The sequence below is a fragment of the Bos javanicus genome, chromosome 20 (assembly GCF_032452875.1).
Source record: "Bos javanicus breed banteng chromosome 20, ARS-OSU_banteng_1.0, whole genome shotgun sequence".
Taxonomy (NCBI): Eukaryota; Metazoa; Chordata; class Mammalia; order Artiodactyla; family Bovidae; genus Bos; species Bos javanicus.
The window spans coordinates 54,854,818-54,878,071 of record NC_083887.1 but is presented as its reverse complement, the minus strand read 5'-3'; the positions used below and the strand labels follow the sequence as shown (position 1 = coordinate 54,878,071).

General features: G+C 37.7%; 1 pseudogene; it reads right to left on the bottom strand.

The window, feature by feature from the left end:
• LOC133233384 (aurora kinase B-like) overlaps positions 1-22,000 on the bottom strand; it is a 177,022-nt pseudogene extending 155,022 nt beyond the window's left edge.
• Positions 22,001-23,254: the final 1,254 nt, after the last annotated feature.

Here is a 23,254-nt window from a genome sequence, read left to right as displayed (position 1 = left end):
ACATATTAAATGATATATAGTGGATTTGGTAGATGTAAAAAAAAGTGATGCAGAAATCTTATCAACTGATCTGCTCCAAAATGTGTTAAAATATTGAAGACACACGTATGTATCTTTTTCTAAGTAATCTCTTAGCTGATTATGGGTTTCATTAGGTTGAATAGCTGTCCATGATTTCTCTTCAGACAGACAGGCTTGGGCTCAAGTACATTTTACTTTAGCAGCGTTTTAATTAAGAAGTAACCAATACATAGCTGACATATTTTTGAGAAGCCACCTAAATGGCTTTTTGTGCATGTGTGAATACATGTCTGGGGTTTCAAGGACCAGCATATTATAGTTTGATTGCATTGCTTTTGCATGGTTCAAAGAGCCTTCACCAATCCTAAATGTCCGATACCTCAGTGCCTACTTTCATATCCCCATTTATCACCTGTAACATACCAGTACTATTGACAGTTTCTCTATCCATCAGGCCTCTTGATTTTTAACGATAAACAACTCAATCTCAGCAAAAAAAAGAAAAGTTAGCTGGGAAGATACTACTGTTTCACACTGAAAGGGAAGTGTGGAAAGTACACTCAAATGTAGAAAAGATGGGGGAAAAATATTTAGACACTTTAAAGAGTGGTGTGAACTTGGTCAGAACTCTATCTCTCATCTTGGCCTCTCTTTGATATCAGTCTTATTCTCTGCAACGGAAAGATGCTATTTGACATGCAAATTGATTAGTTCCATGGAAATATTAGAATAGGTAGGAAAATGGTTTATCTAATTTCAAGGACAAGATGCAGAAATACAGCTTTGAACAGCATCTTCCGCCATTCATTTCCCTGAGGAAATATTGGCCAGAGGACTTGGAAAAGCTCTAAGAATCCATGACTAGCCAAAGGGATCACTGAAGAGGAGGAGGAAGAAGAGGATGAATAAAAAAACTGTTGACCTGTCAAAAAAAAAAAAGATATGATTTTTGGATTTAATCAGCTCTCATAAAGTCTCACAAATCACAAATCAAATCAGCTTTTTCCTCTAGAGCAGGTCTAGAGGAAAGGGAACATCAAATTGATGGGTCATATCTTTATACACTGTTTTATAGGGCTCATTTGACATGATGAAACACACCTTCACAATGTATGCAATATATTTATACTTTAGGATAACTTTCTCAGGAGGGTTTAAGATCAAGTTCCTCATTATGAAGGGAACTTTGTATACAGACCATGACAATGTCAAACCTACTTTCTTCAAAGTGCCAGAGCAATAGTTGTCAGAAATTTGGGGTTTGCCAGTTTCCAACTTTGCCTTTAGGAAAATATGCAGTTTTCTTTATGTGAAAAATTCCAAGGATGTTGAGAGGTTCATTTGGTTTGCATGCTTATACTTAGATGATTCATTCTTTCCAGAGAGATCAGAGTTGTGCATGAAGATAACAGCTGTTTTCAAGATCATAAGTAATATATGCAGAAGAAATAGCTCCCTAAAAGTGAAAGAGCAGGCTACTCAATAAAAGGAAGGGAGTCTAGGCAAAAAAATTAAAACCAGCTACAGAAGATAGGCTGAAAATAGATATTGAGAGCTCAAAACACATAGAAAAGTATAATAAAATAATAGCTAGGGACTGCAATTTTACTTATACACGAAAAAGCACATTTAGGTTTATATAGTCACAACACTTAGGATCATTCAAAATCAAATATATTTTCCATGTTTATTTCTAGTAATGGACTGCTTAATTTCATTCTTTTTTCCCCTAATTAGCTTAAAACATTGGAAAAGACCCTGTTGCTGGGAAAGATTGAGAGCAGGAGGAGAAGGAGGTGACAGAGGATGAGATGGTTGGATGGCATCAATGACACAATGGACATGAACGTGTGAGCAAACTCGGGGAGATAGTGGAGGACAGGGAAGCCCAGCATGAGGTAGTCCATGGGGTCACAAAGTCTCAGACATGATTAAGCAACTGAACAACACATGAAACTATTATTTATTAACTACAGGATAATATTTTTTAACATATTTATTGCTTTTGCCCACAAAAGTTAAAAAAAAAATCCTTTGTATTTATTTTACTGTACATTGTGGGTGAAGAGTTTTAAATTTATCTACTCAACTAATTTATGTGTGAGTTCATTTTCCCAGTAGTTTTTGCTTTTCTGCATGTTACAGTAAAAAATAAATAAATCCCTGTAAAGCTTGAGTTGAACTATATATATCAAATTCTAACCTCACTTAGAGATCAAAAATAGTAGTAATTTAGGAGAAATCTTGGAATGCTTTCATTAAAACTACATGTATGTCCAGAAATCTTTATAATCATCAGGAATCTCTTTAGGGGAAACACTTATAAACACAAAAAAAATTTTAAATAAAATGAAAATTGTTTTTAAAGTATTTGACATAATTTGGGAAACTAAAGGCATTAGGTAGCTATTAATTTTGAAAGTCATAGCTATTTAATTTTTTTCCTCAAACTGGCAAAAGCCTCTTGCCTAGGGTGAGGACAGCAGAGAAAGATAGTCATCACAGTACCAGCTTCAGCTGGTTTTGAAGCAGTTTGCCGTTGCTTGTAGACTTGAAGTTCACAGTTACTCAATCCTTACTAAGTTGATAAAGGCTAGAGGAAACCATGTGAAAATAAATGAGTCAGAGGTGTAAAAGCATTTTATTTAGGCCATTTAAAAAGGTTAACACTTGGGAGTTCCCTGCAGTCCAGTGGCTAAGACTCAGCACTCCCAATGCAGGGGGGCCCGGTTTCAATCTGTGGTTGATCCCTAGATCCCACGTGCCTTGACTAAAAGATCCTGCAGGGACTAATGAAGACTGAAGATGCTGTGGCGTGCCACAACTAAGACCTGGAGCAGCCAAATACATAAAATTTTTAAAAAAATGTTAATGTTTAATTGCTCGTCTGTCAACTTGAAATTTTAGCCTACTATTGTCTACGTCTTTTGACAAAAAATTGGGAGATCATATAAGGGCAACTGAAGTCATCTGAACCTCCAGGCTCACTTGTGTTTCAGGGGCAGACAAAACTATTGCCTTTATGCTCACCTCTCCCTCTCACAGGGGAAAGGCTAAAGAGAAGATCTAAGATGTGCCAATGAAAAAATGTTATAGTCTTTGGCTTTCTGGAGGCAGGGATCTAAACTCCAATTTAATTGGAATTTTTCATGAAATTCTTTGAAGACTAATACCCGACTAATCCATTTTGATTTATAGTCAGAGCAAATTTCCTAAGTCCTGACTTCAAGTGATTAAAAATTCTTGTCACTGCTGATTACATGGAAGCAGAGAAAAAAAATTTTTTTCATGTATATGAAGAAAGAAAATAGCTCAGCAATAAAATCCAAAATGGATGTAAGTGTTGTAGAAAACCAAGTGGACAGATTGTGTGAGTGATATAGTATGACCAGAACTCAGAGCAGTGGCAAAACAACTTCCAGGTTTCCAACACATTGGGTTTGAGCCTCTTCAGCAGAAAGTTCAGGAAAAACCTTTTGTCTGGTCTTCTCTGCTGAAAGAATATCTTGACTAATTCTGAATCATTATATTTATTCTTCTGAGTCAGAATCATAAGTTTATTTATTTTTTTCTTTGATTATACTGTGAGTGATTAAATCCAGGAACCATATCTGCTATTTTTTTTTTTTAAATCCCAAGGGCATGGTAGGTGATCCTACTTTTTTTTTCTTATTGTTGTTGTTAATCTGTCAGTGAGAACAGCAAGACCAAGGGATGGTGAAGATTGAGTCAAGGTCTAAGATGTCCTCAGAAGAGGGTCTGAATCATAGACTCAATGGATGTTAGTAATCAATACCATTATGCAAATTGCTCATTCCTCATTATATAGTTTTTACTTTTATGATAGATAAAAATTCCCAAATTAACTTTCAAAATGATCAAGTGGTCATTCATCAAAATAGTCAAGTGCCATGGTGGTTCATTTATGACCCTGTGTTGATATGAAACAAAGAGAAAAATTAAAGTATTAGTTGTCCATTTTATACTAACTTTTTTTTATTTTAAGCCTTGTGAGGAAATGACATTTAAAAAAAAACCCTGTAAATCCCACATTTACTTATATAATCTTATAATTTATAACTTATACAAATAACTTATAATCTTATAACTTATACAAATCTTATAACTTATACAAAATAGATTAATCAAGATTCAAATGTTTCAACACGATTTGTATGATTTGAAATCATACTTGTGAGAAGATTAGTGTATATCCTACTCCTGAACTTCTTAGGAATCTTCTGATATTATTTTCAGATTATTTAGGGATTACATGAACAGTTCTGATTTTTAAATTGCTTAAACTCACCTAATAATCATTTTCATACATGTATGAAACACAATCTCTACTCAAAAGATAGAGAAAACTATGTAATCACATTTTCCACTATCTCTATGCTTTTACTGTTAGTGCCAATAAGTAAATTTTAAAAAGTAGTTTGACTACATTATCCTAAAAATTTGGCAAAATACTTTAATTCATTCACTTTCCCACATCTTTATTTATTGGTAAACATCATATATTTACTTAATAACATAAATTAATTTCTATGCAGTGAAATCCACTGAGCTTAACACATTTATGAACATAAAATGCTTAGATTTCCATTCCCTTCTCCAGGGGATCTTCTCAATCCAAGGACTGAACTTGGGTCTCCTGCATTGCAGGCAGATTCTTTACTCTCTGAGCCACGGGGGAAGCCCATAAAATGCCCAATCATCAACTAATTAGTTATAAAGATTTTATACAAGATGATGGAGGAAATGAGAATGTATGAAAATAAGATATGAAGGTATAAAATGTTAAGTACTATGAGAAATAACTAAGCCAATGAGTAGTTAATTAAATGAATAAATGAAATGGTATAGGTCAAAAGTGAAATAGCATAGGTAAAATATACTATTAAGTCATAACAACTGGGCTTTCTAAGTCTATTTTTATGGAAGAGAAAGAAATCTGAAAAACAAATTAATGGGAAAATATAAACCTCTAACATGTCTAAGGACATTCAAGTCACTTTTTACCTGCAATTTGTTAAGAAATTTTCATACTAATTTATTTAATAGTTAATAATTGTGACTTTTTTGGTGAGAATTTTCTTTAGATAAAGTTACTGAAGTTTAAGCTATGTGAAATATACTGTGAAAGTGCTGTACTCAATATGCCAGCAAATTGGGAAAACCCAGCAGTGGCCACAGGACTGGAAAATGTCAATTTTCATTCCAATCCCTAAGAAAGGCAATGTCAAAGAAAGCTCAAAGTACCGCACAAGTGCACTCATCTCACACGCTAGCTGGAGAAGGCAATGGCACCCCACTCCAGTACTCTTGCCTGGAAAATCCCATGGACAGAGGAGCCTGGAAGGCTTCAGTCCATGGGGTCGCTGAGGTCAGACACAACTGAGCGACTTCACTTTTACTTTTCACTTTCACTTTTCACTTGCATGCGTTGGAGAAGAAAATGGCAACCGACTCCAGTGTTCTTGCCTGGAGAATCCCAGAGACGGGGGAGTCTGGGGGCCTGCCATCTACGGGGTTGCACAGAGTCAGACACGACTGAAGTGACTTAGCAGCAGCAGCAGCGCATGCTAGCAAAGTAATGCTCAAGATTCTCCAAGCCAGGCTTCAACAATCCGTGAAACATGAACTTCCAAATGTTCAAGCTGGTTTTAGAAAAGGCAGAGGAACCAGAGATGAAATTGCTAACATTTGCTGGATCACTGAAAAAGTAAGAGAGTTCCAGAAAAACATCTATTTCTGCTTTATCGACTATGCCAAAGCCTTTGACTGTGTGGATCACAATAAACTGCGGAAAATTCTGAAAGAGATGGGAGTATCAGACTACCTGACCTGCCTCTTGAGAAATCTGTATGCAGATCAGGAAGCAACAGTTAGAACTGGACATGGAACAACAGACTGGTTCCAAATAGGAAAAGGAGTACGTCAAGGCTGTATATTGTCACTGTGCTTATTTAACTTATATGCAGAGTACCTCATGAGAAACGCTGGGCTGGATGAAGCACAGGCTGGAATCAAGATTGCTGGGGAAAATATCAGTAACCTCAGATATGCAGATGACACCAGCCTGATGGCAGAAAGTGAAGAACTAAAGAGCCTCTTAATGAAAGTGAAAGAGGAGAGTGAAAAAGTTGGCTTAAAACTCAAGATTCAGAAAACTAAGATCATGACATCTGGTCCCATCACTTCATGGGAAATAGATGGGGAAAAAGTGGAAACAGTAAGAGACTTTATTTTTCTGGGCTCCAAAATCACTGCAGATGGTGATTGCAGCCATGAAATAAAAAGACGCTTATTCCTTGGAAGAAAAGTTATGACCAGCCTAGACAGCATATTAAAAAGCAGAGACATTACTTTGCTAACAAAGTTCTGTCTATTCAAGGCTACGGTTTTTCCAGTATTCATGTATGGATGTGAGAGTTGGACTATAAAGAAAGCTAAGCGCCGAAGTATTGATGCTTTTGAACTGTGGTGTTGGAGAAGACTCTTGAGAGTCCCTAGAACTGCAAGAAGATCCAACCAATCCAACCTAAAGGAGATCAGTCCTGAGTGTTCATTGGAAGGACTGATGTTGAAGCTGAAACTCCAATACTTTGCCCACCTAATATGGAGAGCTGACTCATTGGAAAAGACCCTGATGCTGGGAAAGATTGAAGGCAGGAGGAGAAGGGGGTGACAGAGGATGAAATGGTTGAATGGCATCATCGACTCAGTGGACGTGAGTTTGAGCAAATTCTGGAGTTGGTGATGGACAGGGAAGCCTGGCATGCTGTGATTCATGGGGTCGCAAAGAGTCGGATACGACTGAGCAACTGAACTGAATTGAACTGAACTGAGCGACCGGAGAAGGCAATGGCACCCCACTCCAGTACTCTTGCCTGGAAAATCCCATGGATGGAGGAGCCTGGTAGGCTGTAGTCCATGGGGTCGTTAAGAGTCGGACAGGACTGAGTGACTTCACTTTCACTTTTCACTTTCATGCATTGGAGAAGGAAATGGCAACCCACTCCAGTGTTCTTGCCTGGAGAGCCCCAGGGACGGGGGAGCCTGGTGGGCTTCCGTCTATGGGGTTGCACAGAGTCGGACACGACTGAAGCGACTTAGCAGCAGTAGCAGTAGCAGAGCGACTGAACTGAACTGAAGCTATGAGACTTGTTTAAAATCACAAATCTTTGAAGTCTGTGGAGGTAGCAAACAAATTTAGATCTTAATATTTCCAAGTCTATATCCAGCTTTTATACCTTGATACCTTCTGTTCTGGGATGTAAAGAAATAGCAAAATCTGAAAAGGTAGGATAAAGAGAGAATATTCTGAGAAAAGCAGAATAAGGACTTGGGCAAAATACAGAGTTAGAAAATGCACACTACATATCATGCTGGGGCTTGGGATACAGAGAGGCTGAACAAAATTCAAGAAGTGGTTGAGGAAAAATACTTAAATGAAATCTATAAAATCAAGTTCAAAGTCAAGAGGCTTAAAGGCCACCTTTAGGAACCATAACCAATGTGAAAGGAAGACTCTATGGATCTATATAGTCAAGAAATAAACAAAATCAAAGTAGACTAGTGTGATCAAAGTCATCACAGGAAGAGTTGGACTCTGTAAGTTAGGTGATTATATGGATGTATTAGATGACTGGAAAAAAAAAAAAGCCAAGTTCTGACCAAGAATTCAGGATTAGGCCAAGTGACTGAGTAGCAGTACCAAAGCACTGGCATCAAGAACAAAATAGGAAATTATTTACAAGCTGTGTGGATAACTTCCATTCCCCTAGGCTCCTGGAAACATAAAGGACGTTTATTACAAAAACACCACTGGCTTCTCATCACTCCCCTTTCACTTTCTTCACCATGGAATGAAGAAAACTGTCTTATCTGATCAATGGTTCCATCTAATATGGAAGAAATACCCGAGCTTATTCTCCACAGAGTCTCCCATTTCAGAATCAGTGGAAATTCCAGAGGAATTTTTTTCTTTTATTTCTCTGCATTCAATGGCCTACAATTTCATGTGGCCCAGAGGTAAAGGATTAATGAACTCATTTCTTTACAGAAGTAAAGCAACATTCTCTGATGCATGTACAGTTATTAGAGCTGGTATTTTGATCTCCATTAGAACCTGTTTTTCGCAAAGATTTTGAACATCAGGAAAGGGAGTAAAATGTATTGTCTCTATAAAACTCTAACCAAGCAATTCACATAAAAAAATGGGTACACCTGTGGCTGATTCATTTTGATATTTGGCAAAACTAATACAATATTGTAAAGTTTAAAAATAAAATAAAATAAAAAAAAATGGGTATATACCCACAGCCAGGACTATTAGGTTGGTGCAAATGTAATTGTGGTTTCTAACTGTGAATTTTAAATCATAATTAGGCTTCCAAACACATCTTTATTAATCAAAATAGGTGCTAATACAACCAACACATTTTTGCCAGCAAGAAATGTTTGTTTATTCCTGTATCGTAAAAATCCTTGCTTCAGGATTCGACAAACTCTTGGAAACCATTTTCTGTCTCCTGCTGCTCATGGAAGCATTTTTCCTGAAAAAAGTTGTCCAGATGCTTGAAGAAGTGGTAGTTTGGCAAGAGGTCAGGTGAATATTGTTGATGATGCAAAACTTCATGGCCCAATCTGTTCAACTTTTGAAATGCTGGTAGTGTGACATGCAGTCTGGCACTGTAGTGGAGAAGAATTGGGCTTTTCTATTGACAAATGTTGGCTGTGGTATTGCAGTTTTCAATACATCTCATTAACTTGATGAAAATACTTGTCAGATGTAATGGTTTCGCCAGGATTCAGAAAGCTGTATTGGATCAGACCAGCAGCACACCACCAAACAGTGACCACGGCCTTTTTTTTTGGTACAAGTTTGGCTTTGGGAAATGCTTTGGAGCTTCTTTTTGGACCAACCACTGGCTGGTCATCGCCAACTGTATGAAAGTGAAAAGTCGCTCAGTTGTGTCCGACTCTTGTGACTCTATGGACTGTAGCCTACCAGGCTTCTCTGTCCATGGGATTTTCCTGGCAAGAGTACTGGAGTGGGTTGCCTTTTCCTTCTCCAGGGGATCTTCCCAACCCAGGGATCGAACCCAGGTCTCCCGCATTGCAGGCAGATGTTTTACCCTCTGAGCCACCAGGGAAGCCCATTACTTTTTGTTACATGTCACAATCTGATTAAGAAATTGTTGTTGTTGCATAGTATAAGGAAGACCTTCAAAACAACACTTTTTTTTTTTTTTTCCAGTTAGCTCATGAAGCACCCACTTATTGAGCTTTTTCACCTTTCCAATTTGCTTCAAACTGAATGACCATAGAATGGTCAATGTGGAGTTCTTCAACAACTTTTCATGTAGTTTTAAGAGAATAAGCTTTGATTGCTCTTAATCAGTTGTCAACTTCTGATGGCTGGCCACTGCATGCCTCGTCTTCAAGGCTCTTGTCTCCTTTGCAAAACTTCTTGAACCACCACTTCACTGTACATTCATTAGCAGTTCCTGGGCCAAATGCATTGTTAATGTTGTGAGTTATCTCCACTGCTTAACAACCCATTTTGAAATCAAATAAGAAAATCACTGGATTTTGCTTTTCATCTAACATTATTTCCCTAGTCTAAAAAAAAGGCAGCAAGTAATAAGTCATTAACAAATAAATAAATAAATAAAGCAAGAAATGAGTATTAAAATGGTATACAACATAACCACATTTATTTAAGAAAATTTTCCAGTATCAAATGGCAAATTTCAGCAATGCAAAAACTGCAATTAGTTTTGCACCAACTTAATATATTGTAGCTAGAATTAATAATTTCCTGGAAAAATGGTGAGATTTTATATGTTTTACAATTCTTAACAAAAATCTGTACCGATGTATTTATCTCATATGTTTTACACTGATTTCTAAACAATCAAAAGGCAAGCTGGGCAAGACAGAAATTTCCTGAGTAAGATAATATTTTTGGCAAATAAGTCAATACTTTTTAAAAGTATTTCCTCTCTATATACTATTACTGTTTTTTTTAATATTAAAAACCAGATGATTCTTGCTCTACTGTGGGGTTTTGAAAAATGAAGCAGCAGAGACAAATAGAGATAAAATTTTTATTTTGATAAAGCTGACTGAGAAAAAGATTATGGATCTATGTGTGTGTGCTCAGTTGCACATTTTCTAGTTATATTTATGCTCTCATTTAGCCATTTTAGTGCTTTTGACCTCACATTCACAATTCCACATTAAATTTCAGGAACACTCGTGACAAGAAAAAGCTCTAGAGTCTGCAAGGCCAAATCATAAGTCTAACATTTTAGTCTAGACTAAAAGTGTAAAAATAATTTTATTATTTATTTATTTATTTATTTTTAAATAATTTTAAAACTTAACGGTGATCAAAACCTACATTATATTGCAGGTGAACTTAATTTTCAACTTCAGTCATTAATTTTTTGAATTACAGGAATAGATAAAAGAGAATGGGAAGAGTTCCTTGCCTCTAAAATCAGTTATAATGAATTGGTTTATAGCAACTTTCTGTATAAGTTCAAATGTGTGTGAAGCATGGATTCAGAACCTAATTTTTAAATGAGTTATATGGCCTAAAACCCAACCAAAGCCATAAAGACCATTTGAAAATGTGAGAAGTAAATATATTGATCTCAAAATAAAAGTTATAGCTAGTAAATGATATAAAACTTATCAATTTGTTACAATGCCAAAATTTGTGATATTTCTTTTTTTGATCTGAAAGAGACTTAACTGCATTTCAAAGTGAGGTGAAAAAAATTGCAGTAAAAACTATAACAGGCATAATTATGTAGCTTACTATATCTTCAATGTAGAAGGAACTACCTTATTTGACAAGTCTATACCAGATGGAATGCATATTTTTTTAGAAAAAAAAAATTTTAAATGCTAATCTATAAAGTTTTGAAAGAAAGGCTGATATTTTGACTTGAGACTAACGTACTGGGAGATGGCCCAAAGGAATAATTGAATCATTATCCTTCAACATATCAACAGTTTCATGTATATCCAATTTCATTTCATTTAAAATTCAATTTTGGCAGATAAAAAACTAAAATTGAATAAGTTAAGGAAAGTCTATGTTACTGAGCACTGTTAAACACAACATCAGGTTTCAACCATAGTCTCTGACTCCAACTCTGCTGTTTCTCCCAGAAATCCAGACCAGTGATTAAGAGCAGACACCAACTCTGCAAACATAACCCATGACTAAGGAGGAAAGGGAAACCGGTAGTTTAGAAGATGTACCAATGCATATAGAGTATTTTAGGTAGTTTACTTAGAGACAGATTTTTTTTTTTTTTAATCACCATTATCTATTACTCCTCTCCCTTATCTCTTCTAGTGTCCCTTACTCCCCCACACCACACTGTCTTTTTTAACTAGGAGAAAAGGGAATGTGATGTAAAAGTCACAGACTCTTAGATTACTTGTGTTGGACATAACTGTGTCAGAGAATACGTGATGGACGGAGAGCAGCAACATGGTCCACCGTGAACACAGAATCTGCAAACACCATTAACTGACTGACTGCATGCTTTTGCTTAAGGTCTCCTTCTGTGTCCTATTTAAACAACTCCCAGACACTTACTTGGATCTTAAATCATGACAGAGCTATTCAAACTCACTCACTTCAAGTAATTATTTGTTTCACTTTCATATGTTTTTTGCCCCATGCAGGAGGCCTTGTTGAGGATTTATTGTAATGAGACAGCTGGGTTGGGTGACTGCCATTTTTGTCTTTGCCAGACTCTCTGCTCTCCAGCTGTGCACTCACTTAAATCTTGGTTTTCAGAATTTTTTTAAGCCACAAAACAAACTAAAAAACTAAAAATTCTACAGCTCCTCTCTCTTTTCTTGCCTGTTTCTTTCAATATCAGGCTGAATGGCATTTGGAAAAAGTTCTTCTGAATTCACTAACTTCACACATCTTAATCTTGGAATTAAGCCTAAAACATAGAGCTATATTTACAAATACTTTTAAAAAACTTACTTCTTTTTTATTGTTAAAGTCCTCTCCCTTTTAAATTTCCCTCTATCAGAGTCCAAGAAGAGTTATATTAGACTTAAGCTGAAGTGTAAAGATGAGAAAAGTGTTCACGGAGATGAACCTGCAGTCAAAAACAAGATAAACCTTACAGAAACCTTAGACCAGGGTATCCTGGAGAAGCATAGAACCATCCTTTTGTGATGTATACTTCACCCTCAATCCATGATATTTTAGTGGAATATAGTTAGAAGTACTACTTGGTTTCAGTTGCGTTGTGGTCATTTTAAGAGGATGGATGACTTGCAAAAGAACCATCTTTCTTCACTGATGTCATATACCTTAGTGGGGCAAGAGGCGACCGTGGAAGTCAGAAGCTGAGAAAAGCTATGTTTAGGCAAATGGGGGTCTTGGGAACAGCAGCAGCACCATGGATGAGGATATGTTGGCAAAGCAAGTGGGTTCGAGCAGAAGAAACCTAGATAACTGTCTCAAAGTATTTGTGAAACAGCTCCCCAGGAAATGCTTAAGCTTCTGGGGAGTAAATTGAGGAAGGAGATGGCCAATTTATTAAAAATCCAAGTGATAAGATCTCCTGATTATCCTGACAGAAAGAGAAATTGGGACTATATATATATATATATATATTTTTTTTTTCCAGAAGCTGTTGAGACCAGGGGTTTGAAATTAATGTATAATTTGATTGGGGAAAAAATTTACTTACCATTAGCTTATATGAGAGATAGCATAAGAGAAATCATCAAAGTACATGGAGGCAAGAATTTAGAGACCCTTAAAGACCAGAGAGTGAACTTGGCTGCCATTATGGAGGTAGCTTGTAAAACAAAGCTTTTAAAGCAGAAGAGTGAAGCTCTGAGACTGACCTAATTAACCATTTATGTGGAGACTGGGTAGACAGGTACAGATAAAAACAAGTATTAAGATGAACCAGCATCAGCACTTCCAAGATGATGACACAGTAGTTCAAGCTATAGAATGTATGCTAAATATCTGTTAGAAGTTTACTTAATTTTAACTATTAACCTTAAATTATCTGAATGCCAGATGATCTGGAAAGATGAAGGAAAAAAAAAAAAAAGAAAGCAAACAATCACCTATATAACACAATGAATAACTGAGGCGTTTTTGGCCAGCCCACGTGACTAGGTGGGATCCTAGTTCCCTCATTAAGGATCAAACTCAGGTCCCAAAAGTGAAAGTGTTGAGTCCTAATCACTGGACCCTCTGGGAATTCCTTGAATAATTGATTTTAGAAGAAAGGGGTGTGGCTAGATGTCACTATTGTTTTGCAAGCACTTATTGTTTCACTAATTATTCAAGAAATATTTACTAAATGTCTAGTGCTAGCCAGGTATTTTGCTAGCCAATGGTAATAGGTTTGGGATGAAACAGTGACTTATGTCATGAATTGTACAAACACGCAAATTTATCTGAAAATTGGTTGTGATGTTTTCAGTAACGTGACAGAATTGTTATTTGCAAAATACTCATTCTGAAACACATAGTTGGACACACACACACAAGGTAAAAATTGTTAGGCAGTTCTATAACTGAGTAAAGGGTTTATGTGCCTATAGCACATAAAGCCAAACTCTGACAGTGGGAGTTTGCAGCAAAGTAAGAATTCATTGCATGACATCCAGCAAAGGACTGGGAAACAACTTTCAGTTCCGCTGAAACTTGATCTTTGAGTTAGAGGTGTCTTAAAGAGGAAGAACCAAGAAGCTAGGGTTTATCATCGCCTTGTGACATTTCTATGACATGTCTTAATTGTATTTTTGGGAGTCACGATGCCTCTGGTTTACAGTTTTCTGGTCAGGTGGTCCATGATTCTGTTAGCTCATCTTATCCCGGAGGAACAACTCAAGTTTGTATGTTAATAATGATGTTGATAAGAGCAATTACAGTACATAGCAGGTGTTATCAACAACAGCAATCATCTGACTTTGCTTAATTAGTACTCAGCACAGAGCTGAAATCAGAGGGGACAAGAGAGACAATCAGGTTTTAAGTAATGAGAATAATATGACTCAGTAAGGGAATTCTATTTTAGGGGGACTCGGTTTCAGTTTTACTCTGTAAATGTATGTGATTCTACCCCACGGTGGCAGAACAAGAGCTAAAGGCTTCTGTTTATGAGGCAACCATGTAGATATACTTTTCCCTATTCCCCCAAGTGTAAGCAAAACCTCTAGACATTAAATAAATAACAAACAAGAAGGCTGAAACTCTGGACAGAGAAAAGCAAACTGGTAAGAACCTTGGGGTTGAGGAATGACCTGATGGAGAGTTTCCTGGGATTTCTTTTTTCTTTCATTAATAACATCTTAAAGAAGCTGTAAGCAGAATCCTATGGGGCCATCCAAAGATAGACCCCTCCCCCCTCTCATCTCTTGTTTGTAGAAAACCTTTTAGCCTCCGAAGTCGATTTTTCACAAAGGCAGAACCAATTAAATAGAGGAAAGATACTCTTTTCAACAAATCAGACATTCATAGGTGGAAAAAAAAAATCTTGACCTAAGTCTTACACATTATACAAAAATAGACGAAATGGATCACACAGTAAAATGTAAAACATAAAACTTAACAAATTTTAGATGAAAAAAGGACCCTATCTTCAAGATATCTAGGGCTAAGAAAGAGTTCTTAAACCAAGAGCATGACCCAAAAAAGAAAACAGTTAAGTCCTAGGAAAAATGTACCCCAAAAAAACAAAAGAGAAAATTTGTGACATGCTGCCAGGTATGTGTAAAGGAGGAAACCCTACACAGCTCAAAGAAGAATGTCAAACTGAGGTAGTAAAAAAAGCAAACAGAAAAACAAAACGGATCAAGTTGTGTCAAATTACCTGTACATCCGTTGAAGCAAGCATAGAAGTTTATAAGGGTGGGTAAGCAAAGAATTATTCCCAAGGAACTGCAACCTAAACAATTCCCAGGACTCCCAAACTGTTGGATATGTTTCAATTCTGAGTAGACAGAGATACAGACCTCAGAAACACACGGTGTGCTCATGAAAGGCACCAGAAGAGTTATGCTTCAGTGGCAGGGTTAAGAGTCCTGGGGACTTGAAGCCCTCAAAACAGCAGCAACAACCTGAACAACAACAACAAAAAAGACCTTAGAAAAGATCAAGCTAATCTGCAAGCAGTTCAATTGTTAAAACAAATTCAACAATATTTAAAAGATAAGAGAAAAGCCAAACAAATGATAACATCCACAATGTTCAGCATTGAGTTAAAAAAGACAAAAAACCAATTCAAATTTTCTTGATCATAAAATGCATCTTCACCTCTCAAGCAATTGCAAAGGGCTGGGATGTCCAAGAATTCAACTCAAAAGACTACCCTCTTCCTCTCCTTGTGGTATCAATTTCCAAGACAGAATTTATAGCTATTTGTAAACCCAGAATCACATGCTTGGAAGTTTTTTTGTTATTTTTTTATCAGGAAAAAAAAGAGTAACAATACCTTTTCTAATGCAGGTTGAAATAATGGTCAGAAAAGAAGGCTCTTGATATCCTTGGTTTCAGTTCAGCTCAGTTCAGTTGCTTAGTTGTGTCCAACTCTTTGTGACCCCATGGACTGCAGCACTCCAGGTTTCACTGACCATCACCAACCCCCGGAGCTTGCTCAAACTCATGTCCATTGAGTCAGTGATGCCATCCAACCATCTCACCCTCTGTCGTCCCCTTTTCCTCCTGCCTTCACACTTTCCCAGCATCAGGGTCTTTTCTAGGGAGTCACTTCTTTGCATCAGGTGACGAAAGTATTGGAGTTGCAGCTTCAGCATCAGTCCTTCCAATGAATATTCAGGATTGATTTCCTTTAGGATTGACTGGTTTGATCTCCTTGCAGTCCAAGGGACTCTCAAGAATCTTCTCTGACACCACAGTTCAAAAGCATCAGTTTGGCACTTAGGCACTCAGTTTTCTTTATAGTCCAATTCTCATATCCATACATGACTACTGGAAAAACCAGAGCTTTGACTAGATGGGTCTATGATATAACCATTTGGATCAAATCACTGTGGCCATGGATATAGGGTATTATGACTGAATAAACAAGAGCACAATAGTATTATGCTTTGTTAATGACAATGCAAAAAAACAAAATCTTATATGATTTCATTAGAGAATAACTTCTTTATTTTCTTTCCAAATACACATGTTCAGCAAACTCCATCTTATTAAGGTGCCTCTGATTAAGAGAGTTTATCCACAAAAATTAATTAAATAGATTTTTATTTTATAACTTTCTGTATCTTTTTTTGTATTTTTTAAAACTTTATATGTTTTTAATTAGAGGAAAATTGCTTTAAAATATTGTGTTGGTTTCAACCATACATCAATGTGTGAATCAGCCATCTATTTACATAAGCCTCCCTGCCATCTCTTACCTCATTTTCAGAATGGGAGAAAATAATTGCAAATGAAACAACTGACAACAGAATTAATTTCCAGAATATGTTAAACACATGAAAAGATGCTCAACACCACTCATTACTAGAAAAATACAAATTAAAATAAAATGTATTTTTAAGTACCCAAAAAGAAACTGGAAGCCTCTGAGACTATACAAAATAGGTGAGTTTCTAAATGTAAGAAGAAAGAGTTTTTTTCAAAGGGAAATGAATATTATTGGGCTTCCTCAGTGGCTCAGCAGTTAAAGAATCTGCTTGCAATGCATGAGATACAGGAGAAAAAGTTTCCATCCTTGGGTTGGGAAGATCCTCTGGAGAAGGAAATTTCAACCCACTCCAATATTCTTGCCTAGGAAATCCCATAGACAGAGGAGCCTGGCAGGTTATAGTACAATGGGTTTGCAAAGAGTCAGACACTAAGTACAGTAAGCTCATGAATATTATTAGAGAGAAAATGGATTGGATTTGAAAATGATCCCTTTAAACCATCTCTTGAGCATGTTGATCATGTGCTCACTCAGCTGGAAAAATAATCTAAGACTTAAAAAAATAAAATTGTGAAGTGTATTATATTATGTGAAAATAAGTACATCTGTTAGAATATTTAAATTTGAGGATCTTGCCTGTGTGCATTAAGGTTTTGGAAAGATTTGATTACGGCTTTTAGGAAGTTTTAGATTTTGGAAGATACTACTTCCAATCATATAAGTAATTGAATTAAAAAAAAAAAAAAACAGATGCAGACTCAAAGCCTTTCTGTTATGATAGTTGCTATATGGTAATGATTAATCCTTACCCTCAATATCCCATGACATACTCAGAAAATACAACACCAGATGCAAACATCACATTAATGTAAAGCAACAAGAAAAAAAATAGATAAATGATAGAAAGCTGACTGTTTGGTGATTGTAGGAAGTAAGAAGAAATACAAGACAAGCAAAGCAATGAAAATGGGGCGTTCTAGTATTATATGATACTCATTTGTGACTTCTGGCAAGGGAAAAAGTGTAATTGACTGACTTCAGCATATCATGGAAAATGGACTCTGTGGAGACAACCAGCACTTGAGAACATAGGAATAAGGCCAGAGATGGGGCTTGAGGCTGTTCACAACCATGGAACTCTACTGGCAGAGAAGAGCAACTATTTTTCCTCAGATTACTTTCTCTTCTCATGTATGTAGAGTCAGAACCAAGATTTGAAGAAAAAAAAAAAAAAAAAGGATAATCCTTTTTAGTTTAAGAGAAAGAAAAGTGAAAGTCGCTCATTCCTGTCTGACTCTTCGTGACCCCATGGACTATAGAGTCCATGGAATTCCAGGCTAGAATACTGGAGTGGGTAGCCATTACCTTCTCCAGGGGATCTTCCCAACCCAGTGATTGAACCCAGGTCTCCTGCATTGCAGGCAGATTCTTTACCAGCTGAGCTACCAGGGAAGCCTGTAGTGAAACAGAAAATCAGAGTTATTTGTAAGATGTGAAGAGAAACTAAATGCTCATGGCAAAATATCAGTGTCTAATAAATCTGTAAGAATCTCCTGAAATGCTAAAACGTTCAAGGTAATCAGAAGAAACCTATCCACGTTCTTTGCTACAGCAGCAAAGAGCTTGTCTCTCAGGAGATGGAACAGATAGTGGAAATTATCTGGGACCTAGGACTACAACCCTTTCCTCATTCCCCACCCAACAGAATCATTTGAGGGGACTCTGTGCCTTTCTGAGTTTGGAACTCATCAGAGAGAGCTCATCCATGTGCATCTCAGTTCATTTGCTTATTCAACGTGAAAAATCCCTTTCTCCTCTAAACTGCAATTTTTTCCTTCAAAATTTTATTTGAATTCGCCCATGAGATCTATAGCATTTCTCAAAAGCCTATTGGCTAGTAGGCTTTAGTCCTTCCTTTTGAGACAAAGTTTACTGACATTTATTTCTCTTCATGATAAATGAGAAAAACACGCTCTGTGTGCCAAAATCTCTTCGCTAAAAGCTACTCTGCAAACGTTGCAAGTGGAGGAATTTCACTCATAATATTTTCTATGCTGATTTTGCCATTAAATTTTAGAGTTAATAGAGCAATTAATATGTTGAGGGAAATGTTTCTTGTCAGGTTCATAAGAAATTGTTTGAAAATGACACTTAATTCCAAGCTTTAAGAGATTTTATTATCTTTAAGACTGTGATAAGATTTATAAAAATTGTCAGTATTAGCTTCACCTGAAGCTCTTTTCAATTTTTGAATGTATATTTCACATTACCATAAAACCTGCATATAAACAAAGGTTTATGATATAATATTCCCATAAGATGTTATGGGAAAACCCAAACAAACTTTTTGGCCAAAGGATATATTCAGGAATAAACAGAAAAATAAACAGTGTCCCTAATGTTCCATATGACTTATGTATGCATTTAAATACTATAGGAATTAACAGGAAACAATAATTCTGACTAATAGGATATAAATTAATGTGAAAATATTAAAGATGTAATACACTTTAAGTATTCCTTAGAGGGGAAATATAGTGTATTTCTCTTGAAATTTTCAATAATAATAAAACTGCTGCTGCTGCTAAGTCTCTTCAGTCGTGTCCGACTTTGTGCGACCCCATAGACGGCACCCCACCAGGCTCCCCTGCCCCTGGGATTCTCCAGGCAAGAACACTGGAGTGGGTTGCCATTTCCTTCTCCAATGCAGGAAAGTGAAAAGTGAAAGTGAAGTCACTCAGTCATGTCTGACTCTTAGCGACCCCATGGACTGCAGCCTACCAGGCTCCTCCATCCATGGGATTTTCCAGGCAAGAGTACTGGAGTGAAATGCCATTGTCTTCTCCATAATAAAACTGCTTTTATAAAATATTATTTTCCTGTCCACGTACCTTAATCAATCACTCAAGGAGATCCCCAAAGTTTTAGTGAGGGTTTGCTGCTGTTTTATAAAACTGAGTATTCTACTCATGAAGCCACAAATGGCAAGCTGGAAATGAATGGATCAAGAATCTATATAAGACTCAAATGAGCCATCTCATCCCATGGTCAGAATGACCATCATCACAAAATCTACAAACAATAAATCCTGGAAAGGGTGTGAAATAAAGGGAACCCTGCTGCACTGTTGGTGGGAATATAAATTGATACAGCCGCTATGGAGAACAGAATGAAAGTTACAGTGTTAGTTACTCAGTGGTGTCCAACTCTTTGAGACCCCATGGACTGTAGCCCGCCAGGCTCCAGTTCTTATGGGATTCTCCAGGCAGGAATACTGGAGTGCCATTTCCTACTCCAAGGGATCTGCTCCACCCAGGGATCGAACCTGCATCTCTTGCTTCTTTTGCCTTGGCAGGCGGATTCTTTACCATGTGACCCAGCAATTTCCCTACTGGCCATGTACCCAGAAAATTAAAAATTCAAAAAGACACATGTACCCCAGTGTTCACTGTAGCACTGTTTATACTAGCTAAATATCCATCAACAGAGGTATGGGCAAAGAAGATGAGATACAGATATAAAATAGAAAATTACTCACCAATAAAAAGGAAAAAAATTGGTTTATTTGGAGAGATATGGATGGACCTAGAGACTGTGATACATACTGAAGTCAGAAGTAGAAAAACAAATATTACATATTAATACATATATGTGGAATCTGAGAAATAATGGTAATAAGAAATAAGAATAAGAGACAAATCTTATTTACAAAGCAGAAATAGAGATAGAGCTGTTGAAAACAAATGTAAGGATTCCAAGGAGGAAGAGGAAGGATGGGATGATTGGGAGATTGGGATTAACATATATACACTACTGATACTATATAAGGGCTTCCCTGGTGGCTCAGACTATACAGAATCTGCCTGCAATGTGGGAGAGTTTGATCCCTGGCTTGGAAAATCCCCTGGAGAGGAGCATGGCAACCCACTCCAGTATTCTTGCAATAGATAGCTAATGAGAACCTATCCTCCAGCACAAATATCTCTCCTCAATGCTCTGTGGGGACCTAATGGGAAGCAAATACAAAAAGAAGGGGATATGTGTATACATATGGCTTCCCTAGTGGCCAAGTAGTAAAGAATGCCCCTACCAATGCAAGAGATGCAAGTTCAATCCCTGGCTGAGAAAGATACCCTGGAGAAGGAAATGGCAACCTACTCCAATGTTCTTGGCTGAGAAATCCCATGGACAGAGGAACCTGGCCAGTTACAGTCCATACCTCACAAAGAGTTGGACATGATTCAGGGACTAAACAATTACAACTGTATACATATAACTCATTCACTTTGCTATACAGTATAAATTAACCCAGAAGGTGGGCTTTGACTTTGAATAGGACAGCTGAGAGAAAAAGGACAGCAATTCGTGATAAAGTAACTCACTGCTGTTTTAAAATAAGACTTCACTATCAATTTAACAGCTCCCTATTCATTCCCAATGAGGATTAGCAGGAAAAACACCCTAGGCTTGTTCAATTCAGATCAGTTCAGTTCAGTTGCTCAGTCCTGTCCGACTCTTTGTGACCCCATGGACTGCAGCCTGCCAGACCTCCCTGTCCATCACCAACTCCTGGAGTTTACTCAAACTCATGTCCGTTGAGTCCGTGATGCCATCCAACCATCTCATCCTCTGTTGTCCCCTTCTCCTCCTGACCTCAATCTTTCCCAGCATTAGGGTCTTTTCCAATGAGTTAGTTCTTTGCATCAAGTAGCCAAAGTATTGGAGTTTCAGCTTCAGCATCAGTCCTTCCAATGAATATTCAGGACTGATTTCCTTTAGGATGGATTGGTTTGTTTTCCTTGCAGTCCAAAGGACTCTCAAGAGTCTTCTCCAACACCACAGTTCAAAAGCATCAATTCTTTGGTGCTCAGCTTTCGTTATAGTCCAACTCTCACATCCATACATGACTACTGGAAAAACCATAGCTTTGACTAGACGGACCTTTGTTGCCAAAGTAATATCTCTTCTTTTTAATATGCTGTCTAGATTGGTTATAACATTTCTTCCAAGGAGCAAGTGTCTTTTAATTTCATGGCTGCGCTCACCATCTGCAGTGATTTTGGAGCCCCCCAAAATAATGTCTCTCACTGTTTCTAAAGTGTTTTAATTGATACTTTGATGCAGCTGCAGGCACTTGCAGGGCCTCATTACCCTCTCCTCCTGGGGGCTGCCTGGGCTACCGCACCTTCCACTTTACTCACCCTTGACCTTGCTTCTTGGTTGGCCAAGGTCGAGTGCTTTCTAGTCTAGAGAACCACAAAAACCTCTTGCACCAAATGTAAGGGCTGTGTGCTCCATCTTGACCCCTGGTTTCAACCCTTTTGTCCTGAATCAGCAGTTAGCAAACTAGTTTCTTAAAGAAGTCTGCCTCTTCTCTCCAACAAGAATGTTACACACGCACACACATACAAGCACAATTTTACGGTTTTTACACCACACCAAAAAGGTTTGGGTTTGTTTTGGTTTAACTTACTTGGTTTCTTCCGGGCGTAGTACTGTGGCTGGAAGTGCAAGGACTCCATTAGTGGAGGAGTCCAGTGTGCAGTGCAGTTCAGTTCAGTCGCTCAGTCGTGTCCGACTCTTTGCGACCCCATGAATCACAGCATGCCGGGCCTCCCTGTCCATCACCAACTCCCGGAGTTCACCCAAACTCATGTCCATGAGTCGGTGATGCCATCCAGCCATCTCATCCTCTGTCGTCCCCTTCTCCTCCTGCCCCCAATCCCTCCCAGCATCAGAGTCTTTTCCAATGAGTCAACTCTTGGCATGAGGTGGCCAAAGTACTGGAGTTTCAGCTTTAGCATAAGTCCTTCCAAAGATCACCCAGGACTGATCTTTAGCATGGACTGCTTGGATCTCCTTGTAGTCCAAGGAACTCTCAAGAGTCTTCTCCAACATCACTTCAAAAGCATCAATTCTTCGGTGCTCAGCTTTCTTCACAGTCCAACTTTCACATCCGTACATGACCACCGGAAAAACCATAGCCTTGACCAGACGGACCTTTGTTGGCTCCTGCCAAAGGTGTCCAGAACTGTTCAACTCAAGAGGAAACTTGAATTAAAAGTTTCCTTTCCATATTAAACCCTGCACGCCTGCCTTCCTTGGGGCCTTCCAACGTAGCCCTCTGGCAGCTCCCAAGTGGTGCCGCTCCCTTCAGTCCGGACCACGTGTCCTGCTCTCTCGCGCTTTCCCGCTCCTTCTCTTTCGAGACTCAGGTTGCTCAGTATCCACCTAGATTCAGTTTATTTGATTCCAATGACTTCACATGTCAGTTTTTGTAAGCAGCACCTATTATACACAGATTTGCATAAAAATACAAGAGGTCCCTTTAGGTATGGATTTCAGATAAACAACAGCTAGTGTTTTAATGTAAGCATGTCCCACACAATATTGGAGACATGCTTATACTAAAAAATGATTTGTTGTTTACCTGGCATTCAAATTTGACCAGCTATCCCATATTTTATCTGGCAACTCTGTATCCTTTTCTTTCACTCATCAGCTATTTATTGAGAACTTATGATGTGCCAGACATGGCTTCATATCTTAAAAAATGTATTCTTTATACATATACACACAGAGACATCCAGTGTATGTAGTTCCTTATAGTCATATGTCAGAGAAGGCAATGGCACCCCACTCCAGTACTCTTGCCTGGAAAATCCCATGGATGGAGGAGTCTGGTAGGCTGCAGTCCGTAGGGTCGCTAAGAGTTGGACACTACTGAGCGACTTCACTTTGACTTTTCACTTTCATAAATTGGAGGAGGAAATGGC